The sequence below is a fragment of the Hoplias malabaricus genome, chromosome 3, assembly GCF_029633855.1.
Source record: "Hoplias malabaricus isolate fHopMal1 chromosome 3, fHopMal1.hap1, whole genome shotgun sequence".
NCBI classification, from domain to species: Eukaryota; Metazoa; Chordata; class Actinopteri; order Characiformes; family Erythrinidae; genus Hoplias; species Hoplias malabaricus.
The window spans coordinates 35,635,789-35,658,339 of NC_089802.1; the positions used below are offsets into that span (position 1 = coordinate 35,635,789).

The 22,551-nt window shown below is 37.9% G+C and overlaps 1 pseudogene; it reads right to left on the bottom strand.

The window, feature by feature from the left end:
- Positions 1–6,658: 6,658 nt before the first annotated feature.
- LOC136691415 (neutral ceramidase-like) lies at positions 6,659–21,634 on the bottom strand (annotated as a pseudogene).
- Between the last annotated feature and the right edge of the window lie 917 nt (positions 21,635–22,551).

The following is a 22,551-nucleotide window of genomic DNA, read 5'->3' on the forward strand; positions in this document are numbered from 1 at the left end:
CTGAAACATTTCAAATGGATTAGATTTATTACATTTGTTTGACATTGCAGACAGTTGACTCTGTCCTGTCAATACTGTCAACTTAATAATCAAATACATTAATAAAGAACATTTTTAAAGTGGCCTTAAACAAGACAGATATAACTCTGGCCCTAAGTGGGACAAAGCATTAGCGAAATTAGACCAAGAATCAAAATTTAAATAGCAATATCTTAAATTTAAAAATGACAGAGATTCATGACTTGCCTTTAGTGAGAAGATTCCGTGACCGAATCAATAGCTCTGCATCTGATAGCGATAGAGCAAAGCCCTTATCCACACCAGGGACAAAGGTAGCTTCAGCATACAGTTTTACAGCCACTATTAAATATCATCTGAATGTAAAACATTCCATTAGTGCATTAGTTAAAGAAGACATGTGATCGATGTAAAAAAAAAAAAATGGTGAAAAACTGTAAAAATATGACAGTAAATGACTGTAAACTCTAAAAAGGTTGAAAAGTTTCTGTAACAGTGAAAAATCATAAATACTTTTATCAGCCAAAACATTAATTTTAACATCTCTTTACTGTAAAAAATGATTTGTTTCACTGTTAAATGCACAAACAATTATGTGCGGTACAAGAGTCCAATGACTGGAAGGAGCCGAGACTCATTAGGGAGCTCCCAGCATGCCTTGCTGCTCCATATTTTCTGAGTTTCTTCGTTTTTCTCTGTCTTTAAGGCTTTTTGATTTTGAGTTGCATTGGGGTGATTATTTTGTGTGTGTGTGTGTGTGTTTGTGTTTCTGTGCATGTTGTGAGGAGATGTGTGTTGGTCAGGAAAGTTCACCATCAGCCTGTGTTCCAAGTGCTGGAGTGTGGCACCCAGATGCTGCACAATTCTTTGCTCCTTTTAGCAATACCGTCTTTTAAGGGCTGAATATAGGATGTGGTATGGCTACACTGCCTTGCGAAAGTATTTGGCCCCCTTGAACTTTTCAAACTTTTGCCACATTTCAGGCTTCAAACATAAAGATATAAAATTTACATTTTTTGTGAAGAATCAACAACAAGTGAGACAATTGTGAAGTGGAAAGAAGTTTATTGGATGTGTCAAATTTTTTTAACAAATAAAAAACTGAAGTGGGTCGTGCAATATTATTCGGCCCTCTTGCGTTAATACTTTGTAGTGCCACCTTTTGCTGCAATTACAGCTGCAAGTCACTTGGGGTATGTCTCTATCAGTTTTGCACATCAAGAGACTGAAATTCTTGCCCATTCTTCCTTGCAAACCAGCTCGAGCTCAGTGAGGTTGGATGGAGAGCGTTTGTGAACAGCAGTCTTCAGCTCTTTCCACAGATTCTCGATTGGATTCAGGTCTGGACTTTGACTTGGCCATTCCAACACCTGGATACGTTTATTTGTGAACCATTCCTTTGTAGATTTGGCTTTATGTTTTGGATCATTGTCTTGTTGGAAGATAAATCTCCGGCCCAGTCTCAGGTCTCTTGCAGACTCCAACAGGTTTTCTTCCAGAATGGTCCTGTATTTGGCCCCATCCATCTTCCCATCAATTTTAACCATGTTCCCTGTCCCTGCTGATGAAAAGCAGGCCCAAACCATGATGCTGCCACCACCATGTTTGACAGTGGGGATGGTGTATTCAGGGTGATGAGCTGTGTTGCTTTTACGCCAAACATATCGTTTTGGTTTCATCTGACCAGAGCACCTTCTTCCACATGTTTGGTGTCTCCCCCAGGTGGCTTGTGGCAAACTTTAAATGAGACTTTTTATGGATATCTTTGAGAAATGGCTTTCTTCTTGCCACTCTTCCATAAAGGCCAGATTTGTGCAGTGTACGACTGATGTTCTATGGACAGACTCTCCCACCTCAGCTGTAGATCTCTGCAGTTCAGCCAGAGTGATCATGGGCTTCTTGGCTGCATCTCTTATCAGTTTTCTCCTTGTTCGAGATGAAAGTTTAGAGGGACGGCTGGGTCTTGGTAGATTTGCTGTGGTCTGATACTCCTTCCATTTCAATATGATTGCTTGCACAGTGCTCCTTGGGATGTTTAAAGCTTGGGAAATCTTTTTGTATCCAAATCCAGCTTTAAACTTTTCCACAACAGTATCTCAGACCTGTCTGGTGTGTTCCTTGGTCTTAATGATGCTTTCTGCGCTTTGAACAGAACCCTGAGACTATCACAGAGCGGGTGCATGTATACGTCTTGATTACACACAGGTGGATTCTATTTATCATCATCAGTCATTTGGGACATCATTGGATCATTCAGAGATCCTCACTGAACTTCTGGAGTGAGTTTGCTGCACTGAAAGTAAAGGGGCCGAATAATATTGCATGCTCCACTTTTAAGTTTATTATTTGTTAAAAACCTTTGACACATCCAATACATTTCATTCCACTTCATGATTGTGTCCCACTTGTTGTTGATTCTTCACAAAAAATTAAAATTATCTATCTTTATGTTTGAAGCCTGAAATATGGCAAAAGGTTGAAAAGTTCAAGGGGGCCGAATACTTTTGCAAGGCACTGTATATCTCAGTTTCTATTTTCTCTTTAGTCCCACTGTTAATTTTATGGCAAAACAATATTTCTTTGTTATTATTATGTAAATACAAAGGGGTTTTTACAGTGTATGTCTGTTTTTTTTAACAGAAAAGTACTGTTAACAAAACAGTTATTGAATGTAAAATTTACAATTGCCAAAAATAATACTGTAATATTGTAAATTTGACTGTATATTTTACAGTGAAATTTTGGCAAGCATGGCTGCCATTATATGGATTTTTTTTTTGTCTATTTAAATATTGTTGTATGGAGCAGGGGATGATGCTGGTGTTTCAGGGTGCATTCTGTTACATTCTGGTTCTCTCCTTTTATTTTGGCTCTTATAATTAGATTTGCCAGAGTCACTCTCCACACTCAATATGACAATATTTATATTCTGTATAATCCACAAATACCAACTGAGCTAATGTCACCTCTCTACTCCCTTCGAGCCAATGACTGCCCTCCTGTCTGGGTGACACTGACAGACAAGGCTCCTGCTCACTGACCTGGACACCAGTTATCCACTCTCCATTCTCAGTAGCTGCTACATTCTGTACCTTCAACCACATCTGTGGCTCCTGTCGTCCCCATGCAGTAGCTCCTGGATGTTTAATAGGACTGATTTTGCACAGACCTTTACTAAAGACCTCAGTGATCTATACAGACTCCAAGGTGGCTTCTACCTGCAATTTTATTTTAAAAAAAAATTAAAAATCTATTGTTTATTATTTGTTTGACCCAAGGAGGATGGGTCCCATTTGTGAGTCTTGGTTCCTTCTAAGGTTTCTCCTTTCAGCTTTGAGAGCGTTTTCTTTGCCACTGTCGCCTTTGGCTTGCTCAGCTGGTGATATTAATATAATTTTGTTTATTTCTTATTTTCTGTAAAACTACTCTGAAACACCATCAGGTTTAAAAAGCGCTATACAAATAAATACATTAAAAATAATAATAATAATAATAATTTCAGTTTTCACAATTCATTCAAATATTTGATTAGAACACTGTAAACTTTAAAGGCACTTTAACCACATGCAGATTTTACTGTTGTTATTAACCCATTATAATGTGTAATGTAAATTGACGGTATGAAGCCATAAACCCTTGCTTTATAAAGTGCCATGTATGTAATTATGAATATTCAGAGTAATTATGCTGCTTAATACATACACTGCAAATAGTACACACACTGCAGGTAGTACATACACATTTAATTCTTCCAATGCATTTCTGAATAATTCATAGTGCAAAACACTGAATCTTTAACTCAGTTGTGGAAACCTTTTTCAGTGCTATATAGAGATTTATTAATCAACATTATCATTAACAGTACGATAGAGGACACTGGCCAGTATAATTTTATGAGCTGTTATTGGACAGTATGTAGGTCAGATTAATTTTATTAGGTATTTCCATTTTTGTAGGATCTGAAGTCAAAAGCTTGTGATTAAATTCCACGTATAATTCAAATTCTGTACTGTATATCTACACTAGATCTAGACCAAACATCATGTTTGAAATTGATATAAAAAAGTTTCTGTTCTTTAAATGATGATATGCTGAGTTTTGAACCTCCATATAAATAATCCTTGCATTAGTAATAGTAAATTCACTCTAAGAATTTTCGTTTTATTCTCAATACACCAAATGTATTCCAGCCCAGACATGTGTGCTGTCTGACAATATTTTATTTAAATTATATTAAAGTGCATTTTAATTTGAACAGGGCACATACTGCAATGATTAATTAAAATTATTAGGTTACAAAGACTATGAAAATTACATACTGCATTATTGAGACTTCAGCTTAATCTCAAGAGTAGAAACATGAGACTCTTGCAACACTTTTGTTAGGAGGATTATCTGAGCTGCAGGAGAGACATCAGCTAAACACTCCCTTGTCTTTCCAAATGATCTTGTTGTCCATGAGAAACTACAGAAACCTTGAGATGTCTTCTTTTCACGTGTCGAATGCTATTGACTGAAGTCTCCTGGTTCTGTGACTGAGCACCTCCTACAAAAATCCTTCTCCAGAAAACAAACATGGAGGATCAAGGGTCCATGTAGAAAATGGAGTGGAAAATGGGAAATTTCTCTTTATCAGATTTCTGATGAAGAAAGTGGCCGTTTTTAAGAAGGTGGTTAGGGACAATGTACAGAAATAAAAGGAAATCACTTTTTAAAATGATATAATTTTGTCTATTGCCTATGTTAAAATAATTACTCTGATGTTGTGGTGGAGTATACATTTTTATAGTGTTAATAAATTACACAATTTGGTAGTATTTAATGTTGGTAAGGTACAACCCCTATTCCAATGAAGTTGGGACGTTGTGTAAAACATAAATAAAAGCAGAATATGATGATTTGCATATCCTTTTCAACTGAATATATTCAATTGAATATAAATGTATATTATATTAAATGTATATTAAATGTATATTCAATTGAATACACTACAAAGACAAGATATTTAATGTTCAAATGGATAAACTTTATTTTATTTTATTGTTTTTGCAAATATTCACTCATTTTGAATTTGAGGCCTGCAACACATTCCAAAAGAGTTGGGACAGGGGCAACAAAAGAATGGGAATGTTGAGGAATGCTCAAAAAAACACCTGTTTGGAACATTCCACAGGTGAACAGGTTAATTAGAAACAGGTGAGTGTCATGATTGTGTACCATTGTAACACATGTAACACATGTTTACCACTGTGTTACATCACTTCATTTTAACAACACTCAATAAGAGTTTGGGATCTGAGGACATTAATTGTTGAAGCTTTTAGGTGGAATTCTTTCACATTCTTGCTTGATGTTTAACTTCAGTTGCTCAACAGTCCGGGGTCTACGTTGTCGTATTTTGCACTTCATAATGTGCAAAATATTCCATTTTCAACTGGAGACAGATGTGGACTGCAGGAGGCCAGTCTAGTACCCGCACTCCTTTACTACTAAACCATGCTGTTGTAACACGTGCAGAATTTGGCTTGGCATTGTCTTGCTGAAATAAGCAGTGACGTCCCTGAAAAAGACGTTGCTTGGATGGAAGCATATGTTGCTCCAAATCCTGTATGAACATTTCAACATTAATGGTGTCTTCACAGATGTGCAAGTTACCCATGCCATGGGCACTAACACACCCCATACCATCAGAGATGCTGGCTTTTGAACTTTGCGCTGATAACAATCTGGACAATCCTTTCCCTCTTTGGCCCAAAGGACATAACGTCCATGATTTCCACAGGACATTTTTCCGCTTTGCATCGGTCCATCTCAGATGAGCTTGGGCCCAAAGAAGCCGGTGGCATTTCTGGGTGTTGTTGATATATGGCTTTCGCTTTGCCTGGTAAAGTTTTAAATTGCACTTGTAGATGGAGCCAGGAACTATGTTCACTGACAATGGTTTTCTGAAGTGTTCCTGATCCCATGTGGTAATATCTGTTACAGAATGATGTCAGTTTTGAATGCAGTGCCATCTGAGGGATCGAAGGTCATGGGCATTCAATGTTGGTTTTCAGCCTTGTCACTTACTTGCAGAGATTTCTCCAGATTCTCTGAATCTTTTAAAGAAATTGTGGACTGTAGATGAAATTTCCTTGCAACTGTTTGCTCATGCAGTTGTTCACAAAGTGGTGAACCTTGCCCCATCCTTGCTTGTGAACGACTGAGCCCTTCGAGAATGCTCCCTTTATACACAATCATGACACTCACCTGTTTCGAATTAACCTGTTCACCTGTGAAATGTTCCAAACAGGTGTTTTTTAAGCATTCCTCAACTTTCCCATTCTTTTGTTGCCCCTGTCCCAGCTCTTTTGGAACGGGTTGCAGGCCTCAAATTCAAAATGAGTGAATATTTGCAAAAAAAATAAAAATAAAATAAAGTTTATCTGTTTGAACATTAAATATCTTGTCCTCACATAACATCCCAACTTCATTGGAATTAGGCTGTACATGGCTTTAAAGAGTTGCACTGTTGGTATGCACAAAGGACCAAAAAGGTGAGCGTTATCAAATGTGGTGGGAGCAGTCTGGTCCAAAATGCCAGGGCAGATTTTTTGTCCCAGTCTGCCCGAAGGGAGTTGAGAGATGGGGGAAATGAAAGTTAGAGAGAATAGAGTGTTTTGGTGACTCTAAACTCATCTGAAGTCCCCTCATATGCAGTGAACACAGGGTTGATGATACGCTGTTTAAAGTGTCCAAAGTGTCGGATCCTGTAAGTGCCAGGCTCTGGGGATGTGCCACTCCACCGTGGCATTACTTTGTCCACCAGACCCTAATCCAGTGAAATCTGGACACACAGGCATGCACACTTTTTCAGATCAGAGCAAGAAATGAGAACTATTCAGTTGTTATAGACAGATTGATAAATAGATAGATAAAATAGAATGTAAGGTAAAATATAGATGCATGAGCAAAGACTAAAGTATAAATATAAGGGAAACCATAGGAACAAGGGCAAAGAAGAATGCAATGCTACAATTGGGCAGGAAAGTGCAACAAGAAACGAGTCGTTTAAGTAAAGTGTCAAAATGCAGTGTGAAGAATATGCAATGTGTAACTGGCCAATACAGCAATTAGGTTAGATCCATATAATCCTATCAATAGATCTTACATAGGATTATAGGGTGAAAAACTCTAAATGGGTCCTTTATGCAACAGGGTTAAAAGTGTGCACAAAAAGCTGCAGTTACAATAACTTAACAGACCTATGCATAGTGGTTGTGACTCAGTCAGTCCTCCAGCATCCTCTGACCCCGTTGATGTGTTATCACACACATTAACCACTTTATTAGATACCCTGTACTTTATAAGCTGTAGGTTCTGTATACAATTTCATATATTTTTGAAGATTTTCAAGATCTAATACATTTAATTGAACTCATTATCATACACATTATTGAGGTAAGTCATCTATTTTATCTTTTTTTCTTTTTAATGTTACCTTGGTGAATGCATCTGTTATGCCTTGTGTCTAGAGCAAACTAATGACTTTCGAGATCCAGCATTTTATTCTGGACCAAAGGGATCCAAAAATATAAAAATAAAAAATAGAGCTGCACAAATTTCAGTTTCTCTGCTGTTAGATCAATAAATTGGAGCAATCGAGCTATAAGACAAGGACAAAATTTCTAATATATACGTTTATGTTTGTGTGTGTGTGTGTGTGTGTGTGTGTGTACAGGCTAATCTCTACATTAAGGATGGGTGGGGGACCAGATATCACTGTGTAGCAGTGCACAACATAATCAACATATCAGTACATATATTATTTTCATAACTAACCTTCTTGTGTGTTTGAAGAACACATCAGTAGTGCCCAATCACTCAAAATATCTCCATTTACCCATTGTACAGGATCACTTTATAGTTCTTCTTTATAGTTCTGTTGAGTCCTGTGTCCACTGATGAAGGACTAGAGGACGTCCAACACAAACTGTGCAGCGACAGGTGAGATACTGTCTCTGACTTTACATCTACAAGGTGGACCAATAAGGTAGGTGTGTCTAACTGGACAGTGAATGGACACAGTGTTTAAAAACTCCAGCAGCACTTGTGTCCATTCATAACAGCACAACACAGTTTAACACACCACCATCACGTCAGGGTCACTGCAGCTCTGAGAATGATCCACCACCCAAATCATACCTGCTCCTGTGGGGTGTTTGACCATTGAAGAACAGGATAAAAATAATATATCCAATGCAACAGGGCGATTAAAGAAAAAATGTTAAAATGTGTTGTGATTCTGTGTCTGTGTTAAAATGTGATAAATCATGATAAGGCCCCTGACGCAGCTTAAGCCTTATCAATAAATACACCTTAAAAGATAACAACTCCATAAGTTCTCTGTGTGTGAAAGTGCTTTCACCTATATATACCTAGATAGGCTTTTAAGAAAACATCACCTAATGGATAATGAGGGTGTATTTATGTTTCACCTGGTCTCCCATGCTGCATCAGTGTGAACAACTTCCCATGTGCCTGTGCTATTGTGAAACTTCTCCACTGTAATGAAGGTCTTGTCTCTCTGAAATCAGCAAGACTGCATATTAACAAACTAGAGAGGTTAAACGGATGTTCATACATTGTCTGCAAGTGCTTGTCCAGTTCAGGGTCGCGGTGGGTGCGGAGCCTACCCAGAATCATTGGCACAAGGCAGGAATACATGCTGGAGGGGGCGCCCGTCCTTCACAGGGCAACACACACCTTCACTCACACACTCACACCTACGGACGCTTTGAGTCTCCAATCCACCTACAAACATGTGTTTTTGGATTGTGGGAATAAACCGAAGCACCCATAGGAAACCGACGCAGACACAGAGAGAACACACCACACTCCTCACAGACAGTCACCCGGAGCGGGACTTGTACCCACAACCTGCAGGTCCCTCCAGTGCTTAACCCATCGTTACACCCCTGAATAAAACACTTAATATGTAGCATTATGTATCATATGCTCTCTCACCATGTCCCCAGAATTTCTTGAGTTTCCAGCTACAAAAGTGACAGATGCAATTTCTCCCTGTATAAATAAAAAACAACAGATAATTCAGTCTGTTTTATATATACACTTTCCTTATGTATTACTGAGTCAATAAAAAAATTAACAATGCATTTTTAGCATTAATTAAAGTACTGCTTTACAAACTTTAATTTAGCTTCTACTTACCACTTTATAAAAAGGATAGACCTGCTGTAAAACTTGGCCAAAAGAGGTGTTTTCAGGCTTTTTATCCACAGGAGGATCATTCAGTAGACGGAAGAGGTTACTAAAAAACGGAGGCTCGGGTCCTTTTGGCAGCTCTCCAGCTTTACCCTTTTGGATATTTAGCAAATACTACACTGAAGGATCACTGGATTATTAACACCGACCTTGCATTTACATTCATTGTCCATTTTATCAGCTCCAAAGACCACACAGGAGCACTTCGTAGTACTATAATTACAGACTGTAGTATACCTGTTTCTCTGAATACTTTCTTATTCCCTTTTCACACTGTTCATCAGTGGTCAGGACCTCCACAAGACTACCATGTAGCATGCATAATTTGGGTGGTTGATCATTCTTAGTGCTGCAGTGACACTCTGTTGTTGTATGTTAGTTTGTGTGTTGCGCTGGTCTGATACAGCAGTGCTGCTGGAGTTTTTAAAGCCTTAAGTGTGTCCCTGTTGGACTAAGAATAGTCCACCAACCCAATATATTCAGCTGACAGCGTCCTGTGTCTGCTAATGAATGACAAGAGGACGAACACACACTGTGCAGTGACAGATGAGCTACTGTCTCTGACTTTACATCTACAAGGTGGACCAACGAGGTATGGTCAGTGGAGCTGATAAAATGGGCAATGACTGCAGATACAAGGTAAGTGTTCCTAATACAGTGATGGTTAAGTGCATTTTACAATCAGTAAAATACAGAGCAATCATAAGGAAATGTGTTAGAACAGGTATAGTGAACTAACACTTTAACATCTTAGCATTTAACTAAGACATTTCCTATTAGATTAGGGTTCATCACCTCTACAATGGCTCTGGCCAGGCCTTTGAAGTGCTGAATGTAGGCTGAGAGAGTGTGAGGTCCATAGATAGTGGATGCAGCTTCATATCGCTGTACCTGTACATGTATACAAAATTTATACAAAATTCATCATGTGTGATGAAACAAAAATACAATTCAAAGCCAAAACATTGAGACCAAGATGAAGTGAATGCACATTGTAAGTGAACATTTGGTTTTCATAGTCATAGTGTTGTATGCAAGTAAAAAGTCCTGTGTGCATTTGACAAAGACCAACCAATTAGGTCCATATGATTTGGTCCTAAACTGCGAAAATCCGGAGCTCATAGTTACCAGTTTTTTCTACCAGTTGGTGTCTAAAGTTCATCAATGATTTAGGGAGATGAAGGCCAATCTCTTGTTGCATGTTTGTCGGTACGTTCCAAGATGTCAGACTGTGCGACAGAGAGCAACTTTTGTACCTGAAGCCATTAGACTACAAAATGAGAATCTACATTAGTAGTTTGGATTGGTATTATTTCTGGTGATTTTAATTATTTCTTTTTGTCTACTGTCTACTGTACTGTTTTGTAACTTCTGTGGGTCAAGCATGCATTGCCCCCTTGGGGTTAACTAAAGTGTATTCAATTCAATTCAATTCAAGGACAGCCGTGGCATTCATTATTATCTGTAAGCGCTTATCCAGTTCAGGGTCGTGGTGGGTCCAGAGCCTACCTGGAATCATTGGGCGCAAGGCAGGAATACACCCTGGAGGGAGTGCCAGTCCTTCACAGGGCAACACACACACTCACACATTCACTCACACACTCACACCTACGGACACTTTTGAGTCGCCAATCCACCTACCAACGTGTGTTATTGGAGCGTGGGAGGAAACCGGAGCACCCGGAGGAAACCCACGCGGACACAGAGAGAACACACCACACTCCTCACAGACAGTGACCCGGAGGAAACCCACGCAGACACAGGGAGAACACACCACACTCCTCACAGACAGTCACCCGGAGGAAACCCATGCGGACACAGAGAGAACACACCACACTCCTCACAGACAGTCACCCGGAGCGGGAATGGATCCCACAACCTCCAGGTCCCTGGAGATGTGAATGCGACACTACCTGCTGTGCCACCGTGCCGCCCACAACCATGGCATACGCGGGACAAATGTTTTTAACTGTAGTTACAGGTGGAATTGTTTTAGCATACAGAGTTTATCCTCTGCCGTGCAAAGCTCCTAAGATATGAGGGTAAATGGATGTAAGAGCATGAAGTTTTATTAGAACAAAAATAAACAGGGACAGTGAACAGGAAAGAGACCCTAATAAATCAACAAAAACCCAGAGTAATAACTTGGACAGAAAAAACTAGGCACCAAACTAAGAGTAGAACCAAGGAAATAAGACAAACGTAAACAAAAATGTATGTAAATAAGAAACAAATATAAAACAAAAATTAACGACAGAGACAGAATAACACAAGGCAGGGACAGATAAGGAAATTAGACAAGAACAAAGTTGAACACAAGACACTAAATAAAATGTAAATGAGATCAAGACAAGACTATAGAGACAAAATACATAACCGTGATAACCATGAAATGACCAGCAAATAACTAACAACAACAAAAAACAACGTAAGACCTAGAAAGATACAGCTAGAACCTAAAGACAGACAACAAGAGACAAAAAGACACAAAAAGCAGATGAAAGACCCAAGGAAAGCTAAAAAGAAAACAAAGGAAAACAGGATCAGACTTGAAGAAGGATGGCCCAACCCTGACACCTCCCCCTGCTGTGGAACGGCAGACAAGTCAGAGTGGTCATACCTTAAAAATTACCAGGTCGACCAGATGCAATATCGATGGAAAGATTATGATGCTTTGGATGTTGTTCTGTGGAGAAACCCTGGATCTGGACATTCATGTTTTATTTATTTATTTATTTTTTAGGTCATTTAAAATGTGATAAGCATTCAGGAACTGACCAGTAGAAATACTCCAAATGTACTAGAAATTAAATCTCTTTACATTAACTTCTTATATTAGGAAAAACAGGGTTTTTGTGTTCGCTTGTAAATGTGTCATTTTGGAAGTTCTTGACAGGTTGTATGACTGCATGCTTCTGTACCTGGTATTCTTCATAAGTTGTAATGTAGTGTGTGTAGGCATTGCAAAGGCCAGCAACAATAGCGTCTGAGTTGATGAAATCCTTTTTAGTCTCCTGCTCCTCCAAAACCATATTGGCAGTGTTTATATCTATTTAACTTGAATGTACAACCACTAAGCACATCAGTAATAAGCTGTCAGATGGTTATTTTAGCTCTTCTAATATTCAGATATCTCTTTTGAATATCAGTACTAGTATCTAGTGTTCACAAGACTGTAGTCTATGTATTGAACAATCTAGGTAAATGTATAAAATGATTCAAAACTGTTCGTCCAATTAAATTTCACAGGTTTCATATTGTCACTAAGACACCAGACAGAGCTGGAAGTAAAACACAAATATGTTAGATGTTTCCAGCATTTTCACAGAATCTAATATGACAAAGAAAGCTGTCTAATGTTGGAAATTCCATTTGTTATGTGAGAGCATGGAGGAGAAAAAAAAAATAAATAAATAAAAATACTTGCCTGTTTGACAGCCTCTCTAATCCTTCTTCCAGACATAGTACTAAAAAAAACATGAAGAAAACAAGTCTTAATAATAATAATGATTTACACATAGTATCTCACAATAATGACTTAATCTGGCATAATTACTTCTTATTAATCATTTACTTCATTATGATTCATTCATTCATTATCTGTAACCGCTTATCTAGTTCAGGGTCCGGAGGAAACCCACACGGACACGGAGAGAACACACCAACTCCTCACAGACAGTCACCCGGAGTGGGAATCGAACCCACAACCTCCAGGCCCCTGGAGCTGTGTGACTGCGACACTACCTGCTGCGCCACCATGCCGCCACTTCGTTATGATGTGACATGATATTTCATATTTACTACTTATTATCTCAAATGTATTATTTAGTAATTAATTCCATGCCTATATTAACCCATAATTTTGAGTGGGAGAAATAGGATTGAATAGAAAACCAACCTCACTTTAGAGTAATATTTTCATAGTTGGTATTTGTTCAGAAATTATGAGATTTAACATCAAATACGAGTTTGAATGTTTGGCTGTTAACTCACGTGACTTCTCCTGGAACCGCAACTATGGCCAGTTAGCCAATGGTAATGATCTGAATGTCCACTATGGACAACAGCTAAAGATTAGTATTAGCTAAAGTGTGGTAGCGAGAGTGGGCTTTACAAAAGTGGTTAATATATATATTCAAATATTGTATGCAGAAATTACAATTCTGAACAATTTTGAATTCAAATTATCAAAGATATCTGTCATGTCTTAATGTGGAACTGAAATTGGTTTTTATATTTATTTCTACACAGTTAAAATCTGAGTTTAAATCTATGTTGAAGAAAGATGTCAAGTCCAAGACCAAGGTGCTACATCAAACTATTCGCCTACACCAAACATTTACAAGAGTAAATACAGTATGTGCAACGACGCAAATGAACAATAAACCATACATTCTAGAAAATTCTAGAGAGAGTTTTGACCTGTTCACAGTGGGAGTATTATAAGTGAAGTAAAATAAAGTACAGCATATTATATTGATATTGTTGGAGGAAAATATAAACATGGTACACTTATGCAAATACAGTACACTAATTTAGCATAGATATTGATTGTCAGTATTTTACCCTTAGAGAAATTAAGGGACAATATTTTTTATTATGTCATTAACACAAAGTGACTCTTGGAATGTAGTAATTTAGCATTCACATTAACAGCATCCAGATTAAGAATTATGAAGCATAAATACACAAAGCTCAAACAACCAATACTAGTATATATAAGCCATAGAAGTTTTAGAAATGCTGCTACATTTAAATCCGAATATTCTTATAAAAACTTTTCCATCCCCTCTGCTTTTACTTTCAGCCCCATCTTGTTTAAGAACAGAAATGGATTCCAGGTCATTCTCAAACAGAATGCAGCTCCATTTTTTTCCAAAAGATATTTATTAAATTTTTAATTGAATGTTAATTTTAAATGGTTTTATTTTAAAGGGGTACAATATTAAAAGAGCAGCTCACAATAAGAACTTGGTTTGATAACAAACATAAAATTATTTTAGAGGGTTAGATAGAAAATCATTACAAACAAGGGTAAAATTGCTTTTATCTATTGGTAAATCGATGTGCTGGAACATGGTACAAGACTTCTTAAGCTGAAGTCTCTCATCTCTCCTAAGGATATATTAAAACAATACCATCTAATCATTTCAGCTCCGCTTTAAGCTCTTTTACCTGAATGAGTCCTTTAGTGTTTCTTTTCTGTTTTTAATTGACAATGATGAATGAAATTGGTGAAACGTCTGAACAAAATGTATGGCTGCATATTGATTGTAATTACAAATTACCACCAAAGAGGTCTCCAAATCTGATCCAATCCCAGTGATTAGAATAAACAATAGATATTTGTTCTTACCTCTCCAGTGTTGAAAAGAACGGGTTTTGGAGCATGTCATTCCTGAGTTTCCTGGGATTGAACACCAACAAGAGCATCCCTTATACCATCCCAGAATGGATCCCCTTCAACTGACCCTGTTTTAAAGATACTGTAAGAGTAAGAGCCACTAAAAGCATGCATGTAAACCTTAGTCTGGCTAGTGAAACATATAGCAGTCAATATATAAAATTTAACTAAGTAACTAGGGAACTAGGGAAAAATTCACTTGCAAAAGAACACACTTGTTTGAAACATCTGCCAGTGATTGTTCTTCAAGTTATGATACAGCCATTATATTGACATCTAGAGGCCTGGATGCATCAGAGATTTTATACCAAACCCAAACTAAACATGGCTGCTCCCATATGAGGGACATGTTCTTTGAAGTATAAACTAGTTTATTTTGGCACTATAAAACTTCAACTTCAACTTGGCACTATATAAGCTTCATCACTACACTATACTTGCCCTTTAAAGACAAATATAATTTCCACTTACTCTCACCCAATGCCACTGACCATTTGTGTAGCATGACACAAGTGGGCATTCATAGTACATGGAGTGGGCCACAAAGAGCGGAATTTCTAGAACACACTTGCCCTCAGTGACAAACACAAACACATTCAGCATCATGCTGAATCTGTCTTTTTGCTGACATGCGCATTATGTCTGCCATGGACTGTCTACACTATCATATAAAAAAGTGATAATTTCAATGAGCTGAGCATTTTTTTCAACATTATTTCTTATACATAGTGTATAATATACAATCATTCATTCATTCATTATCTGTAACCGCTTATCCAGTTCTGGGTCACGGTGGGTCCGGAGCCTACCTGGAATCATTGGGCACAAGGCGGGAACACACCGTGGAGGGGCACCAGTCCTTTGCAGGGTGACACATATACACACACATTCACTCACACCTATGGACACTAGTGAGTCACCAATCCACCTACCAACATGTGTTTTTGGACCGTGGGAGGAAACAGAGTAAATGAGTAAAAAAAACAAATAGTCTTGGTCCAGTATGATAGGTTTTCTGCTCACAGCAGAAACAAAAAACATATTTTGGAGGTTTGTAGACAATGAAGAGACCTCCAAACATTGAATGTCATGAACCAAAATTAGGATATTGCTCTATTTATTCTCTATACATGGGTAATTTTGACTTGTTTATGCTGAAGTTGGAACAGACTCTACATTCTGGAGAGTGTTAAACGCATGAAAATAAACAGATCATAAGTACTACAAAAATTAACACCTTGAGTTACAAATGAGTTTCTGTGGTAATTCAGATAGTGAAAAACCTACAGACAAGTCAAACTTCATCCATGTGCAAACAACAGTTGTTATTTTCCCTCAAACATACCATTCTAACCTTAAAGACGTGGAGCTTTTGAACGTAAACAAAAGAGAGAAAAGCAGGTCCCCACAATCAGACATTGCCTTTAAAACCAGAATTGAAAATCAGGGCCAATGTTGGCAAGCTGTTGATCCACCAACAAACAATCAGGATTAAATGCTTACAGAAGACGAATGAATGAATAAATGAACAAACAAACAGATGGTTGCAGGGCTGTAAACATTTTACAAATTAATAACAAACTATGCGTATTGTTCCACTACATAAAACAGACCAAAGCTTAAAATAGAACTGTCACACTTGCCTTGTGTGAAGTTGAGAGCTCCACCTCCATCTCAAACAAATTTAAAGCAACATTCATCTCAAAAATGAATGCTGTAATCTGAAATAACAAAAAAATGAAATTAATGAAAAACGTTAAAATGCCCAAAGAAATGTCTGTAGGAGCTTTTTTCATCTTTTATTTTTTGCACTGTAGTAGAATATAAATAGGTCTACAAAAAAACAATACACTATGCACTATATTCTCAGCACATTTCTTCTCAAAAAGAGGTTTTACTTTGTACATAACCCCTACAGTCACATTCGAAAATCAATATATTTTTTATGAGGCTAGATATATTCCCTCTTACCTTTGTCTTTCTGTAGATGTTCTCTCCAATAATCCTAGTGCTTTCAAATATGTCTTTTCCTGGACCAAACCCTAGGCACATTTCATTCTGTCAACAAATATAGAGACACTGAGGCATTATAAATTTTAATCAGATGTTTCTTGTACTTTGATTGATTACATTTGTTTATGGTATGATAATAAATTTTTATGGAAATGGTAATTCATTATTTGGTAAAACACTCTGTTACACAGACTACAATAAAGTTAAATGTGTTTATCTTCTTACCATCCTAAAGTTACCATCCTGCAGATATGAGGTTTTGTTTCAACAGTTAAGATATAAGAGAAGGTCACTCACCCCTCCAATGGGACAGGAGCTGTTGAGACAGTCACACCTCTCTCCTGTGTTTATACAGTATGGACCATTCGTGTTTGGAGACACATCTCCACTGTTGGCAGAAGCCAATGCAGCTACAAATGGATTAACCCTGAGGTTAAAAAAGAATTTTAATATGAGTGAACTCATTTTCAGCATAGACTTTATTCACAGTGCCTTCATATGTATCCCATATTTTGTCGCTGTCTAATTAAAAACATGTATCTCAGTATCTGACCCTTTTTATTTTACTACATCATTTAAACACAGTAGGTATCCTTCACATTGTGAGACAACTTAATGATGAATGGACCAATAGAAATGCTCCAAAATTACTTGAAATATTTTTACTCTTGTTTGATGAAGTACTAGTTAAATAATCAAACAATGATACAGGTTTATGCCAGGTATGATAAAGTACTAAGTGTGCCACATGTAACCTTACGCATGCATTTATGAAGCTTAAAATGAACAGGACAAATAGTAAGAATTACAGGATTTGATTCAATAAAAAAAATGGAAGAAAAATAAAAAACAGGAGTGCAACATTTTAAAAGGAATAAATCAGAAAAAAACGTATGTGCGATTTTTAATTACCAAACGATAAATGACTAAATAATAAGAAATAAGACATTGTACCTTGCCAGGTAAAGAGCCTATGTTTTTGTCCTGCTCAAACAGATAGGCAGCATGGCCAAGGTTATCTGAGCTCACCATCTGATTGGTCTCATGCATACTAACTGAATGGACAGCAAACCAGCTGAAAAAGAAAGTCATAAAACTGGATATAATATAAAGACAATATATTCTGATAAAAAAAATGATCTTAAATCAAAAATACCTGAGCATTCCTATTCCATCCCCATCCAGATCTGTGAACTTAAGGGTTATGACCTGCTTATTGGTGTCATATTTGTACTTGAAACAGTTTATTTCATCTGATTAGACCCAATTGGTGTTTACCATTTTATAGCATCTCAATCAATTCAATAATATTCAGTAATACAAATATTAGCAGCATTAATATTTCAAAAAAAGCATGCAGAAATAAATATGATCTACATAATGCACAACATAAGAACGTACCTTTTCCTTTCCTCTGCTGGGTTATTCATATATGAATGTGGACTTCTGTTGCGGGTATAATTTAGAAGCTCTCCTTTATTCATGAAAATTTTTCCAGGCTTCATATTTCTATGAGCCAGGTCGATGCTCTAAAGAAAGATTAAAAATAAAAATTGACAACACACATAACATGTTTTATAACATGAAGATCATCTCATGGACAAAAATTCTAACTCTGATTCCCTTCTGCACAATCCAGGGAATTTGATGACCAGAACTTATATACAGGGTTTTGTATACTGAAACACCTGGTTATAGACCACAATAATTTATTAGTATGGTGTAGAGCCTCCTTCTGTGGCCAATACAGCGTCAATTTGTCTTGGGAATGACATATACAAGTCCTGCACAGTGGTCAGAGGGATTTTAAGCCATTCTTCTTGCAGGATAGTGGCCAGGTCACTGCGTGATGCTGGTGGAGGAAAACGTTTCCTGACTCGCTCCTCCAAAACACCCCAAAGTGGCTCAATAATATTTAGATCTGGTGACTGTGCAGGCCATGGGAGATGTTCAACTTCACTTTCATGTTCATCAAACCAATCTTTCACCAGTGCTGTGTGTATTGGTGCATTGTCGTCCTGATACACGGCACCGCCTTCAGGATACAATGTTTGAACCATTGGATGCACATGGTCTTACTGGTTCAATGTGCAACTACTGAAGATTGGCCACCAGGCTGCTCCAATTTAGCCATGAAACCTCCCACACTAAAATGACAGGTGTTTCAGTTTCATTGTCCAACCCCTGTAGCTTTTGGCTGTCAGATGAAATGTTATGTTTTTGTTTTTTTTAATTCATTCATTGTCTGTAATTGTTATCCAGTTTAGGGTTGCAGTGGGTTGGGAGCCTACCTGGAATCACTGAGTGCAGTGTGGGTAGACACCCTGGAGGGGGTGCCAGTACTTCTTAGGGTGACATACATTTATATGGTTTTCTTGGGTTGGAATGACTTTCTGTTGTGGATTACAAAACACAAATAATTTGCTGAGCTACAAAATATAGCATGGCAGGTAGTGTTGCTGGCATGCAGCTCCAGGGGTTGTGGGTTCAAGCCCAGCACCAAGTAACTGTCTGTGAGGAGTTTGGTGTGTTCTCTGGGTGCTCTGGTTTCCACCCTCATGGTCCAAAAACACACTCTGGAATGTGGATTGGCAACTCAAAAGTGTCCATAGGTGTGAGTGAATGTTTGAATGTGTGTCGCCCTGCGAAGGACTAGCACCCACTCCAAGGTGTGTTCCTGCCTTGTGCCCAGCAATTCTGGACCCACTGCAAATCTGAACTGGATAAGCGCTTACAGACAGTGAATGAACCTAATGCTTTTTTTTTTAGTTCTGCAATGTATTCAGATTTACAGCGATAAACACCTCATGACTTGCAACCGCTATTCCTTCTGCTAACAACAGTGTGGGATTGTATTTGTTATGTATCATAAAACTGCTTAGCACCCTAACATTTTTAAAGTTTTCTGTTTAATACTTCAATTCAAACAGTTTAAATGAATCTTAAATACATTAAGGCAGTACATCTTAGAGATAAGAACAAAGTTGACATGCACCTTGACACTTCCGTCAACGATGGGTTTTATGGATGACTTGATGTAGCCTTTACTGGTGATCATGAAGAGTGTGTACTGGAAATACCCAGCCAGGCCCGAGTGTGTGTGTGTTCCACTCAGAACCACATTCTCCTGTCTGTAGAGATCTCCGAACCGAAGCTCCAGCTCCTTCAGCACCTGCAAAAACACAACAGTGGTAGTGAGAAGTGAGAAGAACAGTGTGAGTGGACTCCTTTAGAACAGTGGGTTTGATCAAACAATTATACTTTTGTGTACCTCAAGCCTCAGTCTCTGAGAGACCATGCCTATTTCTGCACTCACAAACACCACCCTCTTGTTGCCATCATCCACAATAAAAGCTCTGCTGAACAATCGAGTGTGGATCCCTCCTGCCGTCTGATCCAGGTTGGCATAGCCCATCTTTTGACAAAGAAAGTATGATAAACACTGACAACCAAGTGCATTATATCACTTTCATATACAGTACCAGTCAAATGTTTGGACACGGCCACTCAGGGACGGTTTTCATTTGTTTTGGGCCATTTTACACATATTGTGAATGTACAGCAGCAATCAAAAGTTTGGACACATCTTATCATTCAATGTTTTTTCTTTGTTTTATACATTGTAAATGAATATGGAAGACATTAAAAAGGTGAAAGAACACATATGGAATTGCGTAGTAAACAAAACAGCATTAAACAAAACAGCATTAAACAAACCAGAATATATTTTATACTTTAGATTCTTCAAAATAGCCACCTTGTGCTTTGATGACAGCTTTGCACACTCTCTGCGTTCTCTCAGTCAGCTTCATTAGGTCGTCACCTGGAATGGTTTCAGGGTACAGCTGTGGCCTCGACAGATTTAATTTGTAGAACTGCTCACCTTCTTAATGTGTTTGCGACCATAACTTGGGTTTTATACAGTGAACATCCCTATTCAAAAATGACTAATGAGAAGAATTGTCCAAACCTTTGACTGGTATGGTAAGATGTAGCCATGAATGTGTTACAGACATAAAAACCTAAATCAGATGAAAGGTTGACTTGTAGTGCCAGATTTTAAGCAAGAACTAATCCCAACATTCTTGGAAATGCAGCACCCTGCTACTCACCAGGGGAATATCTCCCACCGGTCCAGTGCAGTCTGCTCGGCCCATGCCAATCAGAAAAGGCTTCTTTTCAGGATTTACTGAAGAAACATAACATTCTTACTAGGTACACACATAAGGCAACACAATGCCAATGAAAGGACATATAAAATGGAAAAAAGATTAAATGATTGAAATTTCAATACCATATCAACAATGTATTAATAATTTTTAGCTAAGTACAGATAGAGGTGGGTGATATGGCAAAAATATAACATCACAATAATTCAAATGTGTCATAATACCTTCAAGTCAAGTTCAGCACTTTTAACCTGATACAACTTATAATATTAATAATAATAATAATAATACATTTTATTTGTAATGCACTTTACATTTCAAGGAAATCTCACAGTGCTATATTATACATTTCCAAACTATTGAATTGAATTGAATTGACCAAGCTATTGAAATTTATTTTCAAAAACCCATCACCACGGGCCAGCAATGGTTAAATTTATGAAGGTAAGAGATGTAGTATACATCATGTGTGAGGTTCGTCACCTTCGTTTTTACCGTGTAGTGTAGTTTGTAAACGATCCCTTAGCTCTCGCGGAGATGGCGGCAGCCCATAGAAAACAACATATTTCGTGTTTTTTAAATGGCAAACATTTCTGACATAAAGGGAGTTGTAGTTGCTTGTCTTGGATCCCAAAAACAATACTTTGCAAGTATTAAGTCATTTGCATGCACCGTTTGAGAGCTATTGAAGAAAGAAATCTGAATATGCGAATATGAATCCAACTTTACCGGAGTCGACCGTCCCCCTAATTCCGGCCACTGCCATATATGGTGCAATCCCGCTCTCTCTAATTATCTAATTATCTCTAAGTATCTCTAACAGTGTTGTAATTCTTTGTGTGCAAAACTGCATGTAGAACACAACACATTTCCATTTCGTGACAGATATTTCTCTCAGTGTAAAAGTTAGCTTACCGGTTGGCGTCCTTTTCTCTGAGGGGAAAATTTACTGTAATCCTTACATGTAAAGTACGGATACCAACACAGGACAAACGTAATCTCATTGTGAACCTCTCAAAACCACTGAATGTGGTAGCAACTGTCTCGTTTGACTGTCACAAGCAGGGGAGGTGGCCGAAGATAGGGGGCGGCAATAATCTTAGCAGTATTGGCACCTACTTAAACAAAAGCGTTTTTATCTAAAAACATATTTTCTTTCAAAGTCAATCAAGTCTTGGACATTAATCTACACATATTTGACTCCTGAAAAATGTTGATTTGAGTGAGTAAAGTACTTCTATTTATTTACAGTTAGCTAAGATTCCCAATATTGGAAAGCATGGACGTCGTTATACTTGTTTTAGGGGGGCTCTAGCCCTAAATGTTCCGTATTTCTGAGATCATACTTGAATGTTTAAGACAGAAGCACGCGGCTATCTCTCAACCGGAGCGAGGGGTAGATTCTCCACGGTTCCTAAACAGAAAACACGTTTTTCATTGGTCGTCACCTTTACTTAGCCAATCAGCAGCCTGATTTATCTGTCCATTATTCAGTGTGCAGCCAATGGAGTCACAGTCCCTCCCACACCTATGTGTTTTGCATCGGCCCTTGTAGCGTTGCTTAATCTGTACCTTGTCATAGAAATTTGCTGCTATGAGGCAATTATCCCAGACCCACCTCGTTAAATCTTTGCCCCCTAATCATTAATCTCTAGTGACGGCCCTGTTAGTTATCCATCTCCT